This window comes from Dendrobates tinctorius, unplaced genomic scaffold, assembly GCF_039654945.1.
Source record: "Dendrobates tinctorius isolate UK_male_01 unplaced genomic scaffold, ASM3965494v1 ptg000028l, whole genome shotgun sequence".
Taxonomy (NCBI): Eukaryota; Metazoa; Chordata; class Amphibia; order Anura; family Dendrobatidae; genus Dendrobates; species Dendrobates tinctorius.
This window is the reverse complement of record NW_027361696.1, coordinates 59181732-59207106: the sequence shown is the minus strand read 5'-3', so window position 1 is coordinate 59207106 and position 25375 is coordinate 59181732. Positions and strand designations below refer to the sequence as shown.

The window sequence follows — 25375 nt, the reverse complement described above, 5'->3', positions numbered from 1 at the left end:
ACCCTACCAGGTGAGCACCATTGCCCACCATCTCTCCATTTTACCCAAATAAGACCCTCTTGCACTTAATGACCTTCTATCCTTTTACCACATGATGCAGATCCTCTCTCCAAACAGTAGTCCCCCAATGAATATCTCCATATTTGGTTCAACATGTATTGATACATTGTGCCACATTGCAGGAAAGGAAACTAGCATATGAATGCAAAAAAGTGATATCTCCTCAATGTCAAGTTCCATCATTGCATTCCAGTTGCTATTTGGTCTTTACGTAACAGTTAAATGATTGCCAACAGTCCACTTGCTGCCAAAGAGTGCAAAGATAACAATGGAAAAACTACCGGAATAACTTGACTGAAGGTTCAACAAATGTTCTAGTCATAGAGTGAAACCAGATTAACCAGGAAGATCATATTTCCGTAGTTTGACACATTCTTCCTATAGGTATGCTGATTTAGACTATTCTCTGTGCACAGGTCAGTCAAGCATTATAACTACCTGCTTAATATATTGTTTCCCCATGTGTCCCCAAAACAGCTAGATCCATCAAGGTATGGACACCACAAGACTACCAACAAGACGCTAGACGCTAGCAGCAGAACCCTTATAGGTTTATTTCAAACTTTAAAAAACATTTTTTGGATAGTACTTGTAAAAACAAGCACTTTTGCAATTTACTGCTTATTAAAATTTGCAGCCATTCTTGAGATTTTAACACTTTTCTTTTGTTTACGGAACGTTAGCTTGGAGACCGACCTCTGGAATGATGACACGAGCTATAGTAGATAAAATTGCAGGTTTATTGTCAACGTGTTTCAGAGTCCATCAACTCCTTCCTCAGGACAACTATACAAAAATAGCCAATTTTTGCATGGTTGTCCCGAGGAAAGAGTTGGTGGCCTATAACGCATCCACAATCCGGTTACTTTTATTAATATTCTATGAAAGCTGCTGCATCTGGTCTTTAGGCTTTTTAAGGGTTGTGTCTCACACAGCCTTACAAGGTGAGCGGTTTCACCTTTCATTCATCAAACTTTTAACCTGGTATCTCAAGAACGGCTGAAAATTTTAATACATAGTAAACTGCAAAATTACTTGTTTTTACAAGCTCTATCTGACAATATTCAAACATGAAGATGGGAATAACCTTAAAATCTAGTAAAGGAATAAGGGTTGGCCTCCTTGAGAACCTTAAAGTACCCATAACCTTCCATGGATCAATTTTGGTACATATAAGTCCTGCTATTTTGGAAATGTTTTGACCGTCATCTAGTCATCACAATTTTGCAAATGTCAAAGTTGTTTAGATCCTTACCATTGCCCATTTTTCAACTGCAAGAACTGACCATTCTCTGCATAATGTAATCCATCCCTTGGCACATAATAAATCATCAAGAAGAGGTTGTTGGTGCCGGGAGCAGGCTCAGGAGGGCAAGTGCCTGTTAAAAGCACAGGGCAGGTAATGGCTGTGGTGTACAGCCAGCACCTGTCTCTAAAAGCAATGATCAGAGCTGCTGTTAGAGACAGGCTATCTCTGATCGCTGCTTTTTAATGACTGAAATGACCCTTCAATCTCTGATCTCAGCAACATTTAAGTTGTGATCCTACAAGGCCATTGGCCTTTTACATGCAACATGATTGTCAAAAGGCTGCAATGGCACCCAGAGCTTCTTAAAGGTCATAGAATCCTAGATTAGAGCTGGAAGGGACCTCCAGGCTCATCGTGTCAAACTTCCTGCTCAATGCAGGATTCACTAAACCATCTCAGACAGATGTCTGCCCTGCCTCTGGTTGAAGACGTCCATTGAAGGATATCTCACCACCTCTCGTGGCAGCTTGTTCCACTCATTGATCACCCTCACTGTCAAAAAGTTTTTTCTAATATCTAATCATCAACTTTCTCTTTCAATTTCATTCCATTGCTTCTCATGTTTCCATGTGCAAATGAGAATAAGGATGATCCCTCTACACTGAGACATCCCTTCAAAATTTTGTAGATAAGTATTATCTGCTTTTAGCCTCTTTTATTGCAAACCAAACATTCCCAGATCCTTTAACCGTTCCTTGTAAGACATACTTTGCTGTCTGCGCACCATCCTGGTAGCTCTTCTCTGACCTTGTTCCATGTCTTTTTTTAAAATGTGGTGCCCAGAACTGGACACAGTATTCCAGATGAGGCTTGACCAAGGAGTATTATACCCAAAGAAAGAGTATGGAGTTCAAGTCCAAGAATAATTAAAAAGGTACAAGTTGTAATTATTTTTGGACTTGAACTCCATATTCTTTCTTTGGCTATAATTCAGTAATTGGAGTGTCCTTATTCTTGGTCTTTATCTCTTGGTTCCTTAGCTCCCTGACTTGGTGTTGAGCATGTGTGAGAGACTACTGTATATATTCTCCGTTTTGGGGTGTATTTATCCTGACCAAGGAGGAGTAGAGGGGGATAATTACTTCACATGATCTGGACTCTATGCTTCTCTTAATACATCCTAGAACTGTGTCTGCCTTTTTTGCTGCTGCATCACACTGTTGACTGATGTCTGTGATTAATTAGTAAAACCCAAGTCTTTTTCACACTTGCTGTTGCTTAGTTCTATTCCTCCCATTCTGTAGATGTAATTTTTGTTTTTCTTGCCCAGATGTAGAATCTTGCATTTCTTCCAGTTAAATACCATCCTATTAGTCACTGCTCATTGTTCAAGCTTATCTAGATCCTTCTGAATCCTTTCTCTGTCTTCTCTAGTGTAAAGGCCCTTTTACATTTAGCGATGCACCAGCGATCCCAACCACGATACGACCCGGTCAGGATTGCTGGTGCATCGCTAAATGATCGCTAGTGAGCTGCCACACAGGCAGATCTCTCAGCGATGCAGCAGCGATACAGCGGACGATAGTTACCTTCAGACGCGGCGATCCTGACGTCCTCCCGCCCGCCTCCACGCGTCGCTCGTCGGTGCCACAGGATGCCCAGCAGGAAGCGCCCGACGAGGAATGGAGCCGGCCGATCTCGCGCGATCAGCGACAGACAGCGGGGGAGCCAGTCGGAGGTAAGTATCACACATAGCGATATCGCTAGCAATATCGCTATGTGTAAAACCCCCTTTAGCTATCCCTCCTATCTTTGCATTGTCTGCAAATTTGATTATTTTACCTTTAGTTCCCTTATCTAGAGCATTTATCAAGGTCCATATGGGTGCTCTAGTGAAGCCTATCTAAATACTGTATAAGCTTAGCTTCATAAGATACCATGATTTTTATTGTATGCTGCAATACTGAAGTATATATTACAAACAATCAAGTGATTTTAGGTTAAAGTCCCTTACAGTCATATGTAAAAGTTTGGGCACCCCTATTAATGTTAACCTTAACCTGTCAGTTTCCACTGTGAGGAACATAGTAAGGAAATGGAAGAACACAGGTACAGTTCTTGTTAAGCCCAGAAGTGGCAGGCCAAGAAAAATATCAGAAAGGCAGAGAAGAAGAATGGTGAGAACAGTCAAGGACAATCCACAGACCACCTCCAAAGACCTGCAGCATCATCTTGCTCCAGATGGTGTCACTGTGCATCGGTCAACAATACAGCGCATGCATAATGCCTTTTTGTATGACCAAACAACTCAATCTTTGTTTCATCAGTCCACAGGACCTTCTTCCAAAATGTATCTGGCTTGTCCAAATGTGCTTTTGCATACCTCAGGCGACTCTGTTTGTGGCGTGCTTGCAGAAACGGCTTCTTTCGCATCACTCTCCCATACAGCTTCTCCTTGTGCAAAGTGCGCTGTATTGTTGACCGATGCACAGTGACACCATCTGCAGCAAGATGATGCTGCAGGTCTTTGGAGGTGGTCTGTGGATTGTCCTTGACTGTTCTCACCATTCTTCTTCTCTGCCTTTCTGATATTTTTCTTGGCCTGCCACTTCTGGGCTTAACAAGAACTGTACCTGTATTCTTCCATTTCCTTACTATGTTCCTCACAGTGGAAACTGACAGGTTAAATCTCTGAGACAACTTTTTGTATCCTTCCCCTGAAAAGCTATGTTGAATAATCTTTGTTTTCAGATCATTTGAGAGTTGTTTTGAGGAGCCCATGATGCCACTCTTCATAGGAGAATCAAATAGGAGAACTACTTGCAAGTGGCCACTTTAAATACCTTTTCTCATGATTTGATACACCTGGCTATGAAGATCAAAGCTCAATGAGGTTACAAAACCAATTTAGTGCTTCAGGAAGTCAGTAAAAAGTAGTTAGGAGTGTTCAAATCAAGAAAATGATAAGGGTGCCCATACTTTTGCACCGGTGAAATTTTGTTTAAATGCAGATTGCACATTTTCTGTTAGTACAATAAACCTCATTTGAATCCAGAAATATAACTGAGTCCATCAGTTATTAGATATATGAAACTGAAATAGCTGTTGCAAAAACCAAAATTGTTATAAAGAAAAAAGGTTAACATTAATAGGGGTGCCCAAACATTTACATATGACTGTATATAGCCTAAAAAATACTGAATGAGATTGTATTAGTAATAGGCGTATGAGACGGCTTGCAGATTTCAGGGCATGCTGGGTGCTGTACTTTTGTGACAGCTGTGTAACCGCAGGTTAGGGACCACGTCTTACTTTTTTCCAGCACCTCCAGCTTTTTACAATGTTTTACAATAACTTTCATCAATGCTCTAGAAATGTCATGTAGTAGAATATTCATCACCTACACTTCTGCAGATTTAATAATTTGATGTCCTCCAAATTGGCCATAGAGAACTGTATTTTATAAGCTCATCAACAATAGCGACCCCTATCCCTGCTGGAAGGATGAAGTTGTGCACTATAAAATATAGACTATGCCATCATTTTAATGGTCAGCACACCCATAATACTGCCATTATACTCCAATATTAAAGTCATCTACAACTACAATAGTGCTGGCTACTGATTTGTGCGGTCACTTGGCGGACTGAGGCCTAGCAGACCCCATTTTGCTTTCACTCTTTCCTCCTCGCCTTTTTGACCTCTTTTTATTCTCTTTTCTTTGGGAGGCAAAATGACCATGAAGCATCGACTCTCTTTTTTTTTACCCGTGTTGGATAAATATTATGCTAAATTTTATTAATTCAGTCACTCACACTGTGATACCAAATATGGTTTTATTTTTTTTTTAGATGTTTTTTGGGTTTTGGGAAAAGGTGGAGGTGACATGAATTTTATATTTTTATTAGTTTTTTTTTTTACATTTTTTCACTGATCCCTGTGATTGCAATATTGTAGTATCATGTACAATGAGCATTCTATGACTTTGTCCTTTACACGTGTTCAAACATGGCAGACACAGAAGCCATTAATAGGACCCACAGCTGCCATGACAATGTCATCGTCACCCTGCAATTACATTGCCATAGCCGATGAGTATTGGGTGCAGGGCTGCCACTAGGTATTTCGGGGCCCAAACTGGCAAAATTTTCAGAGCCCCATTGACACTCCACTCCAGCCCCGCCTCCACCCCTCAAACTGTCCACAGTGCCACTGCTCTCTCTTGGAAAAACTCCACTTCTCACCAATCACACATTAATAGTTTCCATGACCAGATCACACACATAGCCAGCAGCTTTTGTTTTGGCCAAAATAATTTTTTAATCAGCCACGACGACAAGGTAGACTCTTTTGACTGGGCCCTATTCTACTGTAACCTATTAAACATTTGTTAAAATATGCAATACAATTTAGGTATATTTTTATTTATTTTTCAAATTTTAAAATGACCAATAATACCACATGCAAGGGATAAATAACACCACCCCATGCCCAGACACCATATTATCACCACATAGTGACCTATAATGCCATCTACAAGGAACAAATAGTCAGGTTCACAGGACGGAGGCCTGCGCATGTAGAGATGTATGCCAGGGACAGGTACAAGGATGGAGGCCTGCGCATGTAGAGGACACGCCAGGGACAGGTACAGGGACGGTGTCCTGCGCGTGCAAAGAGACACGCCAGGGAAGGGTACAAGGACGGAGGCCTGTGCGTGTAGAGGACATGCCAGGGACAGGCTAGGGCCTGTGAGTGCAAGAGAGCACTAAAGCACAGTGCAGAGGCAGCGTGAAGTGCAAAGAAGCACAGAGAGCACGGCTGGGGCACTGGCTAGCTGGACAGGCTGCAGCACTGACAGACGGGCACGACTCCAGCGAACCCGTCTGAGGCATAGCAGGCGACACAGCTGTCACTGACCAACGAGCACGGCTGCGGCACAGGCAGGCGGGCACGGCTAGGGCCGGCACGGCTGAGGCACGAACAGGAGGCTAGGAAGGCCAGGCGCATGCGAAGAGCACACAAAGCATCAGAGACAAGGCATAGAGTACGAGACAGAGTCCTGCGCATGCAGAGGACATGCCAGGGAGGTACAAGGTGAGACCTGCGCGTGCCGAGAAGCATGCCAGGGACAGGGTTCAAAACGGAGGCCTGCACGTGTAGAGAGACACGTCAGGGACAGGGTACAGAATGGAGGCCTGCATGTGTAGAGCGACACATCAGGGACAGGGTACAGAGCAAAACATAACAAGGAAGAATAGCGAGGACAAACAGAGCATGAAGGACAACACGAGACAAAGCACGAGACAAGAGACGGAATACGAGCACGGAGCGTGTGCAGAGACGCACGACAGAGCAAAGTGCAAGGGCACAGAATAGAGGGAGCGACCCAACAGACCAAGCAGCCATGCAGGGAAGCAACACAATACTCAGGCCCTGAGCATAGGAAGGGACGGTCTGATATAGGGCAGAGCACCTCCACTTCCGGGTCAGCCAGTGGAGAACTTCCAGTTCAGATCCTCCAGGAACACAGGGAGCAGTCACATGATCAGGATTCCAGACATGCAGGAATGATTGCAGAACCAGTGCTGAACCCTAGGCAGGTCACATGATCAGAGTTCCAGACATGCAGAGATGATTGCAGAACCAGTGCTGAAACCTAGGCAGGTCACATGATCAGAGTTACAGACATGCAGAGATGAATGCAGAACCAGCCTCTGCTGGAACATAGGAAGGACACATGATCAGAGGTTCTAGACATGACGAGACGATCACGGAAGGCAGAGCAGAAATCCCGCAGCTCAACAGTCATGAGGTAAGTGTGCACACTGCTCTAGGGAACATGCAGGATAGCAGATATGAGATGCGCGTGCACACCGCTTCAGGGGTCATGAGGCAAAACAGACATGGCGGACATGAGAGACATGGCGAGCATGACACCGAACAACACATTGCAACCACATTGTGATTGACTAGTACAGTACTCATCATTAATAAAAAAAAATAGTATCACCATAAGTGCCATTATACACAGATCTGTACTTAGTATGCAGTGTCTGTGTACAGGTAATACAGTGATCACCGGTGCCATTATACACATGAGCTCTGTATATAGTGTCAGTGTACAAGTAATACAGTGATCCCCGGTGACATTATACACAGGATCTCTGTATACAGTGTATAGTGTCAGTGTACAGGTAACACACTAACTCACCAGTGAAATCTCTAGCTGAATTCCTTGATTTTTGCATTTCTTTTTAATCCAGCGCAGACCGCCATCACTTCTATCAGCCAGGACTTGTCTCTGCATAAAATAACACAGGTCTAAGGGGTAAGGTTTCTCCTTGTGGAGAGTGACATACCAGCTCTGGTGTAAGGACTTGGCCTGCATATCCGTTTCTCTAAAATCCTTGCCTTATGTCTGTCGCTCAGTTTCTGCTTTGCCCTTAGTTTAGTTCATTTTTGCCCTCATCCAAGATGGAGTCACGAGCCTCAACGAGGGCCATCTTATTTCCTGTCTTGATCTCTCTTGTTCCTGTCTGCTCTGTATATAAGGATGCTCTGTATGATTACTCATTGCTTGAGTATACTTGTTCTTGGACTTGTTATCAAGCTGGAAGGACTGCTACCTAGTTCGTCTCTTCGTTACCTTGGGATTCCCCGCCTGCCTGTGAATCTTGGTCTCATTGTAAAGACTTGTTTCTTCGGATCAGCTCTGCTCCCACCTCCGCTTCAAGGACTGTTTCCTGCTAGCAGGCCTGGCCTTCTCTCCAGGTCTACGGATCTGGCAACTTGGACTTCATACGTCTACACGGTCTGTACGTTTGCTCACTGCGTTATTATCTTCATCTGCTTTTACCCTGCTGTGTCTTATCTGTAAACCTGCTTGATGCTGATAAATACTACAGAACTGAAAACCTATGAGCTCAGGCCTCTTTTCTGATCCACGTCACTGACCTCCATTACACGGAGTATATAAAGTTATAACAGAATACTCAAGCCATCAAAGATGGAGATCTCTGGGTCAGATTCTATTCAGGTACGAATGAAGAAACTTTGCTCATTTATTTCTGGACTTCTCGGGGAGCTGCAGGCTATTAAAACAAAGCTGGGGACCTTAGAATCGCAAACCAATCATAACGCGAATGTGGCCGATACGTCTATTCAGGCCTTAGCGTCTCGACTTTCAAATGTAGAGACTGCAGCTGTGGTTGCTGCCCCGGCTCCAATTCCAGCTCCGGGTCCGGGTTTTCCTAAACTCCCACCATTCAGGTTCGGTGGTGAAAGAGAGAAATTTCGGGGATTTTTTAATCAATGTCAGCTGTATTTCTCTGCACGTGCGGCCCAGTTCTTAACTGATCGAGATAAAGTATTGACTATGATTATGTTGCTAACAAACAAAGCGTTAGCCTGGGCTAATCCATTAATTGAGACTAATGATGTATGCCTGAATTCTTTGAATGACTTTACTGCCACAATGTCTCAAATGTTTGATGACCCCAACCGAAGTTTAACAGCAGAAACTGCATTACTGACACTTCGTCAAGGGAAGCGTCCGGTGGTGGAATATGCAATGGAGTTCCGGAGGTGGGTGCTGGATACGACATGGTGCGATTCTTCAAAGTATGCAGTGTTCAGGAGAGGTTTGGTCTGCTTCAATTAAGGACGAACTGGCTAGAGGAGAATCACCTACTAATCTAGCTGACTTTAGACATCATTGTATTCGGATTGACATTCGTCTCACTGAACGTCGACAGGAAAAATGGGCTGAGGCTAATCGTAATAACCTCATGCCTTTCCCTTCCTCCACCAGGGAGGCGTCGAGCAAGACTATCCCAGACAGAGTCTGAACCTATGCAGGTCGACGCAGTACGGAGAAAAGTCATTGATACACGTAAGGAATATCGTTTCAAGGAGAACTTGTGTTTCTATTGCGGAAAGTCGGGTCATTATATATCGGAGTGCCCTGGGAAAAATCGCAAGTCCGCAGCTGCAGTGACCGAACTTGACTTTTCAGATATTTCTTCGGTAGGTTCTCATTCACACAGTCAGGAAATAACGGCTGCAAATTTTGTTTTCCCTGATGATTCATCGGAGGCCTCGTCATCACCTGTGGATATCGCCTTACTTTCTGCAAGTTCTACCACAGCCAGGAGAGATTCGCTCTGTTGCATTTCTATCAAGATCTGGGTACATTCCCGCTGGATCACGTACTCCGCCATGATAGACTCTGGAGCTTGCAGCAATCTCATGGACACTTCCTTTGCTGACAAACATGGCATTCTTTCACGAAAGAGGGACTCTCCGGTGTTTATGGAGACTGTGGACGGGTCTCCATTGATATCTGGGCCTGTGAAACTCGAAACAGTCCCACTAAAGATCCATATGGGGGCAGATCATTCAGAAAAAATGTCTTTTTTACTGATTTCCTCTCCTAATTTTCCTATTATTTTAGGTCTGCCTTGGTTACGGCTGCGTAATCCTACGATCAATTGGACAACAAAGGAGTTACAATTTCCAAATGAATCAGCAGCGTCTGGAGAGCTGGCTCCAGTGAAAACAGCAGCCGCGGTCGACTCGACACTACCGGTAGAGTATCGGGATTTTAGTGATGTGTGTGACAAGAAAAATGCGGATAAATTACCGCCACATCGGCCATATGATTGCCCCGTGGAATTATTGCCTGGTGCCGCAATTCCATTCGGGAGTATTTATCCACTGTCTGGTCCGGAATTAAAAGCTCTTAAAGAGTATATTGACGAAAATTTAGCTAAAGGGTTTATACGACCATCTTCCTCCCCAGCGGGTGCCCCAATCTTCTTTGTCAAAAAGAAAGATGGTTCAATTCGTCCATGCATTGACTACTGGGAGCTCAACAAAATCACAATCAGGAACTCTTACCCACTTCCACTAATTCCCGAGTTACTTGAGAGAGTTCGACACGCCAAAATCTTCACTAAATTAGATCTTCGTGGAGCATACAATTTAGTACGGATTCGTCCTAGCGACGAGTGGAAAGCGGCATTTCGATCACGATATGGACATTTTGAGTACCTAGTTATGTCTTTTGGCCTCCATAATGCACCAGCTACGTTCCAGCACTTGGCAAATGATGTTTTCAGAGACATACTTGATATTTTTGTTGTGATTTACATGGATGACATTTTAATTTTTTCCAGCAATATCGAGGATCATCAGCGACACGTGAAAATGGTTTTGGATCGTCTATGGCAAAATCATTTATACATTAAACTGGAGAAATGTGAGTTTCACAAAACAGAAATTCAATTTTTGGGATATGTTATTTCTCCCCAGGGTCTCAGCATGGATGTAAGCAAGACGCAAGCCATTCAGGAGTGGCCAACTCCCAAATCAGTGAAGGAGGTACAGCGATTCATCGGATTCGCTAATTTCTACAGACGATTCATTAAAAATTTTTCAGCAATCGTTGCACCCATCACTCATTTAACCCGGAAGAAGACACCATTTGTCTGGTCACCTCAAGCTCAAAACAGCATTCTCCACATTACAGCCTAAATTTACGACAGCTCCCGTTCTCGTACATCCTGACCCAGACAAGGCCTTCATAGTGGAAGTGGACGCCTCGGACTGTGCGGTAGGGGCCATACTCTCGCAAAGGACAGGTGAGAAAGATCTCTTGCATCCGTGTGCCTTTCTCTCTCAAAAGTTATCACCTGCCGAAAGGAATTACGACGTTGGCAACAAAGAACTGTTAGCCATTATAACCGCATTTAAAGAATGGAGACATCTGTTACAAGGAGCATCCCAACAAATTGTTATACTCACGGATCACCGGAATCTCGAATTTATGAGGTCGGCAAGATGTCTAAAACCCAGACATGCTCGGTGGAATCTTTTCCTTAACCAGTTTAATTTTGTCATCTCCTATAGGCCGGGCTCTCGCAATGGAAAGGCTGATGCACTGTCCAGGATTCATTCAGATGAAGCAACTCTGGCTTCGCCTCCAAGGACCATTCTATCTGAGAAGAACTTTGTAAGTGTCCTACATAATCAAGATCTTTTAACAGAGATTAAGGAGGCTTATGCTGCAGATTCGCTTTTGGGGCTACCCCCCACCCAGGTAAATCTAACTTTCAAGAGTGGACTTTGGTTTCAAGGACAGCGTTTGTATGTTCCAGAAACAGTAAAACTGAGTGTCTTAAAACTAATGCATGACTCAAAGTTTGCCAGCCATAGGGGAGTTCAGAAGACTCAGGAATTTCTGTCTCGTTTTTTTTGGTGGCCAACCTTTCGGAAAGATGTGCTTCAGTATGTGTCGTCATGTGAGGTATGTGCCAGGTCAAAAGTTCCTCGCTCCTCACCGACAGGACTCTTGCAACCTCTGCCTGTTCCATCTCGTCCTTGGGGGTCTATTTCAATGGACTTTATTGTTGAGTTGCCGCTGTCACAGGGGAAAAACACAATTCTAGTAGTAGTTGACCGGCTGACTAAAGCTGCTCATTTCATTCCTGTGCTGGTGTACCAACAGCTAAACAAACAGCAGATCTTGTTGTACAAAATGTTTTTTGTTTGCACGGAGCTCCGGATGAAGTAATATCGGATCGTGGGGTTCAATTTACCTCACGGTTTTGGCAAAGCTTCTGTGCTGCTCTGGACATCAAAGTAAAATTGTCATCTGCTTTTCATCCACAGTCTAACGGCCAAACTGAACAGACCAATCAGACCTTGGAACAATATCTGCGTTGCTATGTGTGCCACCTACAGGACGACTGGGTGAGTTTGCTTCCGTTGGCTGAATTCACATATAATAATTCTCAGAATGCTTCCACCAAATTGTCTCCGTTCTTTGCCAACAAGGGATACCACCCCAGTATTATTCCTCGACTTCCAATAGACATGTCTGTGCCTGCGGTAGCTGACCGCATTTCATCCTTGCAACGCAATTTGGAAGTTCTTAAAGACACTTTAGGTTCAGCACAGGAAAGATACAAGAAGGCAGCAGACAAATTCCGTAAGCCAGCTCCAATGTACAAGGTAGGAGACATGGTTTGGCTCTCAACTAAGAACTTGAAGCTCAGGATCCCAACGTCTAAACTGGGGCAAAAATATGTCGGCCCATATAAGATCAGCAGTGTAGTGAAATCTGTAGCCTGTCGACTCAAGTTGCCTAACTCATTGAAAATTCATCCTGTCTTTCATGTCTCTTTGTTAAAGCCGGCAGTGCCTAACCCTTTTCCCGGATGCACCTCTGCTCCTCCTGACCCAGTTCTCGTTGACGGGCAAGAGGAATTCATCGTGGAAAGGATCTTGGATTCACGGGTTCATAGGAGACGTCTCCAATACTTGGTAAAATGGCAAGGATATTCGGCTGAAGAGAATTCCTGGGAACCAGTGGAGAACGTCCATGCTCCTCAATCAGACTGTTCCACAGCAGATATCCCAATAAGCCGGACTTAAGATCGTCCAGAGGACGTCTTTTAAGGGGAGAGTAGTGTAAGGACTTGGCCTGCATATCCGTTTCTCTGAAATCCTTGCCTTATGTCTGTCGCTCAGTTTCTGCCTTGCCCTTAGTTTAGTTCATTTTTGCCCTCATTCAAGATGGAGTCACGAGCCTCAATGGGGGCCATCTTATTTCCTGTGTTGATCTCTCTTGCTCCTGTCTGCTCTGTATGATTACTCATTGCCTGAGTATACTTGTTCTTGGACTTGTTATCAAGCTGGAAGGACTGCTACCTAGCTCGTCTCTTCGTTACCTTGGGATACCCTGCCTGCCTGTGAATCTTGGTCTCATTGTAAAGACTTGTTTCTTCGGATCAGCTCTGCACCCACCTCCGCTTCAAGGACTGTTTCCTGCTAGCAGGCCTGGCCAGCTCTCCAGGTCTCCGGATCTGGCAACTTGGACTTCATACGTCTCCACGGTCTGTACGTTTGCTCACTGCGTTATTATCTTCATCTGCTTTTACCCTGCTGTGTCTTATCTGTAAACCTGCTTGATTCTGATAAATACTACAGAACTGAAAACCTATGAGCTCAGGCCTCTTTTCTGATCCACGTCACTGACCTCCATTACACGGAGTATATAAAGTTATAACATCTGGCTTGTCAAGGTAAGGAGGCTTATTCGCCGTGCAATGCTCCTCTGGGAAAATAATATGCAAACTGCCTCTTCAGAGAGGAAGAGGACTTGAACTCTATACCATCACCTGTTGGTAGTAGCAATCCTACAAGTCATAATCAACCCTTTAACCCTTTTATCCTAAGTCATATTACAAGACTCGCTAAAGGTTGATTGTGACTTGTAAGATCGCTACTACCAACAGGTGGCGCTATAGAGTTCAAGTCCTCTTCCTCTCTGAAGAGGCAATTTGCATAAAATAACACAGTTATCTAGAGCTCAACTTCCAGAGAACATTCCCCACTCTTTTTCCTTTCTTCTACACTACACATCTGAATACAGACATTCACCCACCATTAATATATAATTAGTTATTGTGCAACCCACCATTCCAAATCTAAATTATAATCCACCACTGTGCCCCTACTATCTGTACATAGCCACTTTCCCTATTTAATATATAAATTAATTAGCATCTGTACTCTTTCCCCCAATTCATTATCAGTCACTTTATCCTCAACGCCCCCCACTACATACCTTCCGCACTAACCCTTACCCCGATTCATTATAGTTACATGCCCCTTCTGCCTCAATTCATTGCCATGTCTTCTCTCTCTACCACCCTTTCTTCATTATCAACTGCTCTTCCCCACATTCAATACTTCATTTACTCCCCCACCCTCAAGATTCATCATTATTTGCTCTCCCCACTCCCCACCTTCAATTCACTATTTTCTCTCCCTACCCCCACCTTCAATTCAATTGCTGTCCCTGTCCCTCACACTCACTTGATTTGCAGTCCCCATCACCCCCACTTCATCATTTGCAGTCCACCTTACTTCATCATTTACAGTCCCCTATTATTTCATCATGTGCAGTACCCCCTCAAACACACTTCATCATCTGCAGTCCACATCAACCCCACATCATCATCTGCAGTCCCCATCATCCCCGCATCATCATTTGCAGTCCCCAACACCCCCACTTTATCATTTTCAGTCCCCATCACCTCCACTTCATCATCTGCAGTCCCCATCAACCCCACATCATCATTTGAAATCCCCATCACCCCCACATCATCATTTGAAGTCCTCATCACCCCCACTTCATCATTTGCAGTACACATCACCCCCACATCATCATTTGCAGTCCCCATCACCCCCACATCATCATTTGCAGTCCCCATCACCCCAACGTCATAATTTGCAGTCCCCATCACCCCCACTTCATCATGTGCAGTCCCCATCACCCCACATCAACATTTGCAGTCCCCATCATCCCCCACATCATCATTTGCAGTCCCCATCATCCCCCACATCATTATTTGCAGTCCCCATCACCCCCACTCATCATTTGCAGTCCAGCTTACTTCATCATTTACAGTCCCCTGTCCCCCTTCACTTCATCTGCAGTCGCCCTTACTTCATCATTTGCAGACCCCTATCCCCCTATCATTTCATCACGTGCAGTACCCCCTCAAACACACTTCATCATCTGCAGTTGTGGGAGGAACGGCCCCCGTTGATTGTCCGGGTCGGAACTAAGGGAGCCGTCATCTGGGTTCCGGGGGACACTGTCCCCGGGGGGGCAGGATTCGGGGACGGACCGTTGTGACAGACAGATGGGCTGGGGGAGGGACCAGTATAAAGGAGGCGGGGAATTCCCGGGACGATGAGTCAGCAGACCGGGACAGAGACAGCAGGAGACTGTGGGAGCGGCTGAAAGCGAGAGCGACTCACCAGTGTCAGGAAGAACGCTACCGAGGCGATCATCTGAGACTTGCTGCCCCGCTCCATCCTGCGGCCCCAGTTCAACCCGCTGCCGCCTCCCCTCAGCCCGCGACTGCGACCTACCCATGGTCACCCGTGGCCGCTGCTGTTTTGCTCCAGCCCGCGGCTGCGGCCTGTTCCCCGCCACCTGCAGCCGCCCTGTTCCCACAAGTGGCCGCAGCCAGTACAGTGCCGTCGGTGGCCACCACTGTCCCGCTCCGGTCCGCAGAAGGGGCCGGGCCTCTGCTGACCGCGGACTCCCCGTCGCAGCCATTAGCTGCGCAGGTGGCCTGTCATTCACCACCACACATCACTGCCGCTTGCACCAGGCCAGGGGCTGCGGCCCAACCATCCAAGGACTCCGCAGGAGCCTGTGGGGCTCCAGTGTCATCAGCGCGCCGGAGTGCGCAAAGACCGTCATCGCCTCAGCAACTGGGCCCAGCAACTACTATGCCGAAAGACCACCAAACCTAACCTGGATCCTAACCCAAGGAGAGACTAACGATCGTCATCCGATCATCTTGGGCATGAACATACTGCGGGAGTTTGGCAATCTACTCCTCAATGATTCCACGCAGGAGACCCTAAGTCAGTGGGGCAGGTCTTCCAGCGGTTGGTGCGGGAGGCACGAGTGCTCCAGGAGTGTCAGGAGGGTGAGGCGCTGGGCAAGGTCATCGCACTGGCGGCCCCTCCGCTCGTGCTTCCTCCGGGGCAGACGGTGGTGGCTCTGCCGATCCGGGCCCCGATACCACTGGAGGGCATGGAGGTGCAGGTGGAACCATGTTACTCGGAGCGCCTGCACCCTGGCATCCTGGTGGCCCGCTCCCTGGCCACAGTGCGCGGGAAGGGACCGTCTTGGTATGTTGTGTCAACCTGGATATCAGGATGTCGCCCTGAAGCCCCGGGCCGAAATGGCCAAACTAGTAAGGCCATTGGAGGAGATGCTGCCGGATGCCGCGGTCCAGTTGAGGGTGCAACCCGAAGATCCCTGGGCAGTAACGGTATGAACCCAACAGGCTGCTGCATCCTCGGCCCAAGAAAAAGGACGAGTCATCCTGGAGAGAATGCGGGCCGAACTTTCCGGCCTAGCGCCAGCCCAGCTTCTCCAAGTAGAGACACTTCTTGGACAATTTTACAGTGTCTTCGCCAGCCACGAGGACGACTTCGGATGTACCACGGCCATCACGCATGGGATTCCCACGACAGGGGCGGCCCCCATCCGGGAGCGATATTGGCAAATACCACCGCAGCTATACCAGGAGGTGAAAACTCTGTTAGCCCAAATGCTCCGGTAGGGGGTCATACGAGAAAGCCAAAGCCCTTGGGCGGCCCCTATTGTCCTGGTTTGGAAAAAAAGATGGCACTCTGCGTTTTTGTGTGGATTATCGGAAGTTGAACAAGGATTCGTATCCACTGCCCCACATAGAAGAGTCCCTGTCCGCCCTGGGGAACGCAACGTACTTTTCCACCCTTGACCTGGCCAGTGGCAGGTACCGATGTCGGAGGAAGACAGGGCCAAGACGGCATTCATCCTTCCCATGGGACTGTTCTAGTTGAATCGGATGCCGTTTGGGATGGCCATCACCCCAGGAACTTTCCAGCGGTTGATGGAGCGGTGTCTAGGAGACCTCAACTTTGAAGCCACGTTGATATACCTGGACGATATTATCATCTATTCCGCCACGTTCGAGGACCACCTGAAGCAGTTGGGGCAGGTGCTCGGCCGGCTGCAGAAGTACGGGTTAAAGGTAAAGCCCCAGAAATGCCACTTGTTCCACACCCAAATCAAGTACCTGGGGCATATTGTCTCTGCAGAGGGCGTCCGACCATCCCTGGGAAAGGTCACTGCCATCCAGGGGTGGCCCACCCCCGAGACGGTGAAGACAGTGAAGAACGTGCGGGCCTTCTTGGGGTTGGCTGGCTATTACCGTCGGTTCGTGAAGAATTTTGCACGCCGAGATCGAGCCCTGCAAGACCAGCTGAAGGGGGCTCCCGCCGGGGCAAATGGACGGAAGATCCAGTGGCAGCAACCGCAAGAAGATGCGTTTCAAGATCTCAAGGCTGCTCTCTCGGATGCCCCGGTATTGGCATATGCGTATTTCTCGCAACCGTTCATCCTGCATACCTACGGGAGCCTCCAAGGACTAGGAGCTGTGTTGTCACAGGTGCAGAATGGCCGGGAGAAATTGATCGCCTATGGTAGCCGGTCGCTGCACGACAATTACAGCTCCTTTAAGCTCGAGCTCCTCGCGGTAGTGTTGGCAATGACGGAGCGGTTCGCAGAGTACCTGGCGGGCTCCAAGGTAGTAGTGTGGACCGATAACAACCCGTTAGCCCATTTGGAGAATGTCAAACTTGGGGCCCTCGAGCAGTGGTGGGTGGCTCCGATGGCCAAATTCAATTATAAGATCATCTACAAACGGGGAGCTGAAAACGTGCACGCCGACGCGCTCTCCAGAATCCGACACACCACCCCAGGGAGAAGTCGAGATGATGAATTAGAGGCAGACGAGACGCCGTTCGCCCTCACCACCGCCGCGCTTACAGTCCACACGCAAGAAGCTCCTCATCAGGGACTCCTAGGAGGGATGCTGGAACAGCCCAGCGACAACTAGATCCCAGCAGCAACAAGAAGATACAGAGATTGGACTGGATAATAACAACCAGTTTGCCCAAAACAGTGCCAACCCCAGTATCTCTATAGACTATAAACAATGAGCCTCATTTATCAAAAATGTTCAAAAAAATTAATGGTATTTGTTTCCATAGCAACTAATCAGACCTAAGCTTTCATTTCATACACAGCTCTGGCAAAATGAAAGCTGAGCTCTGATTGGTTGCTATAGGTAACCAAGGCAGGTTTTTGTTTTGAGGCCTAGCAGACACAATCATGACAGTGACAGCCACTAGTTCTCATTACATTATCAGTCCCATTACTACAGCTTGCCCTCACTGCAAGGAGACAGCTGAAATGCTCACATAACAGTGACAACCATAAAGCTACTGTTGCCCCAGACACTTTTTTCATTTCTGTCCGTAAGTGTGTTTTTTTGTTCCATAATCACCATTTTGAATATTAAATCTAGCCAATACAATCAGGGAATGGGAAATTCACCATCTGTTTAATAAATTTACATCAATGTTTTTGCTGCTTTCCTTTTTTTGTATTTTGTGTTTACTCTCTAGCTCTACATAATGGAAAACAAATGCTAACTGGAAACTGTCAGCAAGCAGGACAGTTGCTTTGACTCATTCTATTTATAATTTTTTATTTTTTTCTGTTTTGTTATGGCTTTTGTTCCATAATTAATAATGGACACATACTGTATAAAAGTTAATAAGATAATCAAAGTCACAGCCTATTCCAGGCAGGACACCAGTAACCACTCAATGTATTAAGTACAGCAGCAATGAAAAGTTTGGAGGCACCTGTTAATGGAATGTTTTTTCTTGTTTTCATTGGGATGTGCACATTGTAGATTCAGACTTAAGGTAGTAAAACTATGAAGAAGCAGATATGGAAACAAGAAGTAAAGAAACGTGTGAAATAATCCAAAATATGAGTTAGACCTTAGATTCCTCACAGCACCCTTCTTCAACAGGTTGTCATCTGGAATGGCTTCCCCCAGTCTTGAAGGAGATCCCAAAGGTGCTGAGGACTTGTTGGCAGCTTTGCCTTCACTCTGTGTCCAACTCAACCAGAAGCATCTCAATTGACTTGAGGTTGGGTGATTGTGGAGGCCATGTCATCAGACGCAGTCTCCATCCCTCCTCTTCTTGGTCACATAACCCTTACAGAACCTAGAAGTGTTTTGGGTCATTGTCCTATTGCAACACAAATGACGATCCCGCTAAGTCTAAACCAGATGTTGGGGCAATCATTGCAGAATTTTATGGTGGCCATGCTGGGCAAGTATGCCATGAATGTGAAATAAATCACCAACACTGTCACCAGCAAAGCATGGCCACACCATCACACTTCACACGTCATGTTTCATGGTGGGCATCAGACATGTTGAAGCCATCTGCTCACCTTTGAACATGGAAATTAGTTTAAAAATGTTCACATTCTGACTCACCAGACCTCAGTTCAGATTTCCACTGATCTCTTGTCCTGTCTTTGCTTTGCCTGGCCCATCCAAGACTTCTTGTTTGTGGTCTTCAGTAGTGGATTCTTTGCAACAAATCAACCATGAAGGCTTGCTCTTAGCATTATCCTATGAAAAGGTGATGCTGAATCTGCGACTTGATGTATTACCATCATTTATGTTACATGAGGGGCTGGAAATTAGCAGTTTCTGAATATGATTACTTTGATGAACTTATCCTCTGCAGCAGAGGTTATTATTTCTAATGACAGTTTCATCATAGCATTTGATGATTTTCATAATTGCACTTGAGGATATCTTCAAGGTTCTAGCAATTTTCAAGATTAACTGACCCTCATATTTTAAAATAATGATGGACTCATATTTCTCTTTCCTTAGGAGAATGGTTTTTACCGTATTTTGACTTACAACAGTTGTACTAGCCCTGCCTCTGCAAATCGCACCCAATGGTTGCAAACACTTTCTGATGGCTGGTGATTCTATAAATGATCTCTTTACGTGGTGACCTGTCAATGAATTCCTTAGTTATTTTGCTGCCTTCAGTCTGAGTCTATAATGTGCACATTCTAAAAAGAACAAGGAAAGCCATTGCATGAACCGATGTCTCCAAACTTTTGTCCAGTACTTTTTGTGTACAGAAAACAAAGCGTCAGTCAACAGCAACTTGTTGATGGTTTCCAATTAGCAGTAGAAGGTTTTTTTGTTTACTTTACACACAATGAAACAGTTCTCATTCATCATAATTCAAATGTAAATGTATCTGTTGTGCGTCATGTGTACATTGGCCATTGTTACCATCCCATGAATTCATGTCTGGTCATCTACAGTGTATTAATATAAAAAGTTGGGTCTTGGGGACTTTGTCTTTGTCATTGTGGTCTTTGTGGTCAGACTTTGATAACTAGGTGAGGTCCACTTTTGTAGGATTATGCCCTTTAATTCCATTACATCAAATTTTCCGACAGTGAGCAAATACTACAGCAAAAGATGAAAAACCCCAGATCATTGCACTGAAGAGGAATGCTAAGTATGTAACACAGCGAGTAGACAACTATAGCAAACACTGGAAAATCTGGAAAGTCAAGATGATCGAGCCAGGATTTAGAACAAATGTATGCCGATGAGTAAATTGATCCAATACATTTTAACCCCTTGTTCGTTGGGCAAATTTTCTTTTTCTTTGTCTCCATTTTTTTCTTCCCATTCATCGCCACTTTATCTACTATTCCATCAATATCGCCATATAAAAGCTTGTATTTTGCAAGATGAGTCTCAGTTTTGAACATATAATGTTAATTAAAAGAAACCCAAGTGCAATGAAATGGTAAAAAAAAACCTCATTCCAAAAATTGTTTTTTTGTTTTTATGCCAATGTAATTCCTCAGTTCAGTACAATTATGGTGATACCACACTTAAATAATTCTAAAAATTTGTTAAAAAAATAAAGAAAAATTAGATTTTTGTCCCCATTCTCTGAGACCTGTACTTTTTTTGCTTTTATTTTAATGGCTAAAAAAAATCAGAACATTAAAAAAAATAATTTTAGCTTGTCTTGCCAGTTTCTGAAATGTGTAATTTTTTATTTAGTGGTGCTGAGTGACGGCTTGTTTTTTTTTTTTTTTTGCATGTCGAGCTGACATTTTTAATGATAACATTTTGGGATACATATGAATTTTTCATCACTTTTAATTTTGAGGTAGGTGATGAGCAAGAAAAAAAAGCAATTCTGGAGTTTCTGGATTTTTATATTTTCATAGATGGGACATTTTACGGATGCTATAGTATCAATATATACATTCATTTTTAACTTCTCCATTTTTAACTGGTCAAAGGGAGAGGTGGTTCAAACTTTTATATTTTTAAAAACATTTTTTCTTCGGTTTTGCTTTTTTTTTCCCTTAGGGGACTTCAAACTGTGATTGCGTCACTGGGGAGGTTAGATATGTTGGGTGGGGATGGTTGCAACAAAGGCCGCATCATGGAATCATTCCACTTAAATGCCACAGTTAGAATTTAACTTCTGCATTTAACCTCTTTCTGCCATCCGACATACTATTCCGTCCATGTAACCTAGGCCTGTCTGACCATGGAAGGGATAGTACGTCATATCTTTAATGCGACCACCGCGACTGAAGTCTCGGTGATCGCATTAAAATTCCGATTCCATCTTACCTCAGGGAAGATGATGTCAGCATCCCGGGGGGGTGTCCACACCCACCCGCACTCACGATCGCTGTGATTGGTTGTTCATTTCTGAACAGACAATCGCAGCCTCTCTCATAGTTTCAGCCAATCAGATTGGCTGAAACAGTGAGGCCCCAGCAGGGCCGGTTTTAGGCAAAGTGGGGCAATAGGCAAAGTTTAAAATGGGGCCCCAAATGCTAACATATTGCACATCACACAGAAGCATTTCAGTTGTAGTTACATGTGCTGAGTTCAGGCCGCTAAATGAGTGTGATCAACAATATTGAAGTCGTTCAACACTTGTTTCCCGGCCTCTTTCCACCGTCTGAGAAAGAATGATGGGGACAGAACAATCACTAATGGATCACTAACAGATCACTACATCGCGGAGAGTCTAAGTAAAGGGCACATCCGGCCTTCATCCTCGCCTGTAGCAGCGGGGTTTTTCTTCATTAAGAAGAAAGATGGGGGGTTACGCCTGTGTCTGGATTTCCGGGAGTTAAACCAGATTACGGTCCGTGATCCCTACCCGATGCCTCTGATCCCTGATTTGTTCAACCAGGTGGCTGGTGCGAAATGGTTTTCCAAACTTGACCTCAGGGGGGCGTACAACCTCATAAGGGTCCGTCAGGGGGATGAGTGGAAGACGGCGTTTAATACCCCTGAGGGTCATTTTGAAAGCCTAGTTATGCCATTTGGGTTGACAACCGTGCCTGCTGTTTTCCAACATTTCATAAATGATGAATTCGCTCATGTGCTGGGGAAATTTGTGATTATGTACGTGGATGATATCCTCATTTATTCGAGCGACCGGGACACTCATTTAGAGCATGTCAGGTAGGTGTTACAATTGCTCCGGGAGAATAAGCTCTATGCTAAGCTGGAAAAATGCGTATTTTTTGTTCAGGAGTTGCCTTTTTTGGGATATATTGTGTCCGCCGCAGGGTTTAAAATGGACGCCGCGAAGGTGCAAGCGGTGCTGCGATGGGAACGGCCTGATAATCTAAAATCGCTCCAGCGGTTCCTTGAGTTTGCCAACTATTATAGGAAGTTTATCAAGAATTTTTCTACTATAGCCAAACCGCTCACGGACATGACGAGAAAAGGTACCAATCTCGCCATCTGGTCTGAGGTGGCGGTGCGTGCATTTGAGCTTCTGAAAAAACGTTTTGCTTCAGCCCCCATTCTGGTGCAATCGGACGTATCTAAACCTTTTACTGTGGAGGTCGATGCGTCTGAGGTGGGAGTGGGGGCAGTACTGTCACAGGGCTCGTCCTTGAGCAATATGCGTCCATGCGCCTACTTCTCCAAGAAGCTGTCGGTGGCTGAACGGAATTACGATATCGGCAACAGGGAGTTGTTGGCCATCAAATTGGCTTTTGAGGATGGCGACACTTCTTGGAGGGGGCGGTCCACCAGGTCACAGTCATCACCGACCATAAAAACCTGCTCTATCTGGAGTCTGCCAAGCGTCTGTCTCCCAGGCAGGCTCGCTGGGCATTGCTTTTTACTCGATTTACCTTTCTGGTGACTTACCGTCCTGGGGCTAAAAACACCAAGGCGGATGCCTTGTCCAGGTGTTTTCCGGGGGGAGAACCTCGGGAAGATCCGGTACCCATACTCCAGGAAGGTGTAATGGTTTCGGCTCTCACGACTGAGGTAGAGGCGGAGATTGCCGAGGCCCAGGAGGAGGTACCGCCAGGACTTCCCGCTAACAAGTCATTCGTACCCCTTCATCTTCGTCTTAAGGTGTTGGGGAACACCACGACTCTGTCCTGGCCAGTCATCCAGGGGTTAGGGGCACCTTGGAGCTGGTATCTCGCCGCTTCTGGTGGCCAAAGATCCGGCAGGACGTGGTCTCGTACGTGGCAGCTTGCATCACGTGCGCCAGGGCCAAGTCGCCCAGATCCCGTCCTGCTGGCACTCTACAGCCTCTGGGGGTACCTAGTAGACCATGGACAGAAATCTTCATGGACTTTATCACGGACTTGCCTGCCTCGGCGGGGAACACGGTCATCCTGGTGGTGGTTGATCGATTTTCGAAGATGGCACATTTTGTGTCGTTGCCTTCCTTGCCCAACGCGAAGACGTTGGCTAACGTTTTTGTGCAGGAGGTGGTCAGACTACACAGAGTTCCGTCGGACATAGTGTCTGATAGGGGTACCCAGTTTGTGGCGAAATTTTGGAAAGCTTTTTGCTCACGATTGGGGATCAAGTTGTCTCATTCGTCGGCGTTTCATCCGCAGTCAAATGGTCAAACTGAGCGCATGAACCAAAATCTGGAGCAGTATTTGCGATGTTTTGTGTCTGACAACCAAGAGGAGTGGTCGACATTCCTTCCCTTGGCCGAGTTTGCGTTAAATAATCACCGCCAAGAATCATCGGGAGAGTCTCCGTTCTTTTGTGTTTACGGGCACCATCCTCAATTTTGTACCTTGCGTCAGGGTGGCTCTGGGGGCGTCCCGGAGGAGGACCAGCTAGGAGTTCAACTATCATCGGTCTGGAGGAGTGTGAAACAGCGATTGCTGAGCATGAGTGCAAGGTACAAACGAGTGGCTGATGCTAGACGCGTGCCAGGTCTGGACCTGTGTGTGGGTGATTGGGTGTGGTTAGCTACTAAAAACATAAAACTCAAAATTCCATCATTGAAATTGGGTCCAAGGTTTATTGGCCCTTTTAAGATTGCTGCCATCATTAACCCGGTTGCTTATCAGTTGGAACTTCCTGCGGTATACAAGATACACAACGTGTTTCACAGGGCTTTATTAAAAAAGGTGGTAGGCTCTGTGGACACGACGCCGATGCCACCTCCAGTCATGGTGGATGGCGATTTAGAGTTTGAAGTCTCCAAGGTGGTGTACTCTCGAGTACTGCACCGTACTCTCCAGTATTTGGTACACTGGCGGGGGTATGGTCCGGAGGAGAGGTCTTGGGTACCAGCCACGGACATACATGCGGATCGGCTGGTCAGTTCGTTTCACCGCCGTCATCCGGACAAGCTGGGTCCTATGAGTCTTGAGGGCCCTGCGGACCCTCGTAGAAGACGGGGTACTGTCATGTCGGACGCTATTCACACCACAGCGTCCGGCAGGCAGCGGTAGTTCCATCTCCGTCCACTATAGCCTCAGTGGCGCCGGCTTGATTTTACTCAGGTTATTGGGGGTTAATCTAGCTGGAAATCAGGTGGGATGTTTGGTCACGCCCACGGTCTTTAAATAGTCGTGCTGGCCTATGGGCGTCGCCGATTATAGCTTGTGTTTTATGCCAAGTGGTTCCGGTCTGGAGAGGAGAAGTTGGAGAGAGAAATTCGTAGCTGGTGGCGTATGATCCGTTGTTACCTTTTCGCCTTCCTATATTTGTGTTTTGTTTTGCCCTGTTCACATTACGGTATTGTCCTGTGTGTATGTGGCACGGTGCGGTTTAATTTCTCCCTGTCTGTCATTACTGTGTGGGCTTTGGTGGTTTGACGACTCACTGGGTGGAGGGTTCAGCTTAGGGCTGAGCAGGAGATAAGGAAAGGTTGGAGGCTCAGGCATTTGCACCATCAGCAAAAACCCTGGGTTGAGGGTCAGACAGGGTTTTCCCTAGTTGGAGGGACTCCGCAGAGGCCCCGGGTATTTCAGCCTTCTTTGACCTAAGCCCCGCATAACAATAATACACTCCTCAGTTCTCCATATAGTATAATATACTCCTCATAGCCCTCCATATATTAAAATACACTGCTCAGTCCTCCATATAGTATAATACACTCCTCATAGTGCTCCATATAGTATAATGCACTGCCATAGTCATCCATGTAGTACAATTCACTTCCCATGGTATAATGCACCTCATAGTTCTTCATATAATGTATTCCCCATAGTCCTCGATATAGTATAATACAGCCCACATATAGTATAATGCAGCC

The 25375-nt window shown here is 45.8% G+C and overlaps 1 protein-coding gene across 1 annotated transcript in view; it reads right to left on the bottom strand.

Annotated features, from left to right (window-relative positions):
- The window catches only part of CBLC (Cbl proto-oncogene C), a 77484-nt gene that overhangs the window by 32988 nt on the left and 19121 nt on the right, over positions 1-25375 (bottom strand). The gene's annotated exons all lie outside the window — the stretch shown is intronic.